Below are 2,691 nucleotides of genomic sequence, written 5' to 3' on the forward strand. Positions count from 1 at the left end.
GCGCTGTGCACCACGGAGTCAGCATATCCTTGTTTCAGACCACACAAAGATTGAGAGATTCCTGGGGGAAAGCAAGGTATGCCAATCTCAACTGGAAAAAAAGGAGCCAGGGCCCACGTCCGTGACCTCTGGCAAAAGATGGTATCAAAGGCGAAGAAGTACAGTGATCAGAGGACTCATCTTATTAACAAGAAATTAATCACATGTTGATATGGCTTAGAAATTAAAAGTGGCATCAGTGGATATTATTCTACTTGTCATTCAATCCTGTGTAATATTGTTTTCATGTCTGTAACAAGCACAATGACGGGAAGAGCAAATGTAAATAATTGTTCAGATCGAAAAATTAGAGAGATTAAAGAAACAAGACTGAATAGCTTCAGATGTGGCATGCATCCTCTAGCCACAGTAGGTAAAGCATGTGACATGGGTAATTCAAGAGAAATATTTCAATGAGCACTTCAATAGATCATACAAAAAGAAAGGAGAGAGCATGGTTTCATGTTTCGTTAGAAAGTGCTGTGACCTCTTCCACAACCAACAAACTGGATGTAGCAGTGAACTCACAGCATTCCTGAAATCAGCAGGATGCCCTATCTACTCAATCCCGAGATGGGTCGGTAATAGATTCAATATTTTATATGATTGTTCAACATGTATATTGGTAAAGAAACATATTCATGAGCATTTCACAAAAGTCAACAAACCATTATATGACCTTCAGTCAGTAATTCTACAATACATCTTGTCACCGCACTTTGAAACAGCTCTTCATGCTCTAGCTACTGTTTGGTAGGGTCATCGCACACCCATGGATGAGAATGATAAATGATGTGGCAAACATTCTTGACACAAACAAGGGATACCAAGATGCCGTGAACCACTTCGGGAGAGGCAACAAGACCCATGTGATATGTTACTTTCACATAATGCACTGTCGGCCCTCACATGTTAGGGATTTTGCGAAGATGCGTGGGTTAGTGTAAGCCTCGGTCCTGAGCTAATGCACTGTCGACCCACACAGTCAATAAGCTTTATGCTTGAAGAAGATAAAGAAAAGGATGGGTGAAAGTACCTAAAATTCATGTCAGGACACATTAAAATTATAACTAGTTTCGAAATGTGGGACACTTAGACACTTAAGAGTCGCACTGGTAGAGAGCTCAGCTTGGCTCTGCAAGAACTGATGTATGCATACATTGAAATCGATATTGTCGTCGTCTGCATCGATGCCGTATTCAAACGTCAAGATCGAACCTTCGAGGACAAGCTTTTTATATCACACATTGACCTCCCCCTCCTTTCTTCTCCACGATAGGGTTAATGGGGAAAGATGACTACCCTATGGTGTCGACGTTTTGAGGTGGCCGGTTCATCTATGGGAAATGTGGATTTGGCACGCCTACTTCCGTCCCGTCTGGATGGGTCCGCATTTCTCCTATGGGATTCCTTCTTACCGGACATGTAGGGAAACTTTGTGGCCATGAAGAAAAAGTTGACAGAGGCCTTTGTAAGAAAAAGAGGAAGTTTGATCGTTTGGGAGGGCCCGACTGGGCATTCGTGTCTCCCCCATGAGCCTCTTGAGGTATGTGAAGCTGCATACTACTTAACAACTCGGACAACATATTTGAAGCTATCGCAGCAATGGAAGTCCCTGCAACAACAAACTCCACATCAACTCAATCCACATGATTTGGTTATTGAAACAAGTCAGGGAAAAATATGTCACTATCAAAATAGCTTATAAAAAGTTAAAACTCTAAGCCTACTATATTTTTAACAAAAGAGTATCATAAATTTTTTTTGTTTTGTTAAAAGTTTAGGAAGATTAAACGTTACAGTGAATGGAGATTTTACAGGGGTAAAATCACCCATGGCCCCCCTGTGAAAGTTTCGCTGTATCACACATGCCCTATATATATTTTGAAGGTCATTGTCATCTGCTTTTATCGTAAATTAGTTTCATGATATATATTGTTCACACAAATATATATATATATATATTCGAGTGAACAATAAAAACTTTATTGGCAATGAAAGCATTATCTTCAGCATTATTTTGTTATATATATATATAGGCCTTTATCCATTATCTTGTTCTTTTCATGCACTTTCATGATTGTGGTTGCGTCATTAGCAAGTGATTATGACATAAAAATAATGCCCTCACTTATGCAATAATATTTACAGCCTGCGCCTCAAGTATACTTTCATTATGATGGTGATGCTTTTTTAACCTGCGCGTTTCCAGGACTACCATAAACATGAATGCATCTATTATTTCAATATCTTGTCACTGTGAGCTTTGTATCCCTGACGAAGACGTGAGGTTTACATCGAAAATTTGGACTTGGAAATAAGCTTTGTTGGAACTAAGTTACAATGCATTACCTCTCTGCCTTTTTTATCTCATCTGTGTCCAACACACCGAATGTAATATGTAAATATAAAACACATGGAGATTCCAGTGTCCATTTTAAGAAGAGGTCTACGGTAAAATTCACATCGTCATTCTCTCCTTATTCCGAATGCTCGTCAACAGCAAATTAAAAAGAGAAAGATAATACACAAGATTTGATACAGTTACCAGAGTAATGCATATCAGGTACAATGAAGCTATCGCAGAGATAGAAGTCATCCACATTAACTTCTTTGCCATTCAGGCAATTTTTTTTTTTCTTTTTCGAGGGC

Source organism: Lytechinus variegatus, chromosome 6 (assembly GCF_018143015.1).
Source record: "Lytechinus variegatus isolate NC3 chromosome 6, Lvar_3.0, whole genome shotgun sequence".
Classification (NCBI taxonomy): domain Eukaryota; kingdom Metazoa; phylum Echinodermata; class Echinoidea; order Temnopleuroida; family Toxopneustidae; genus Lytechinus; species Lytechinus variegatus.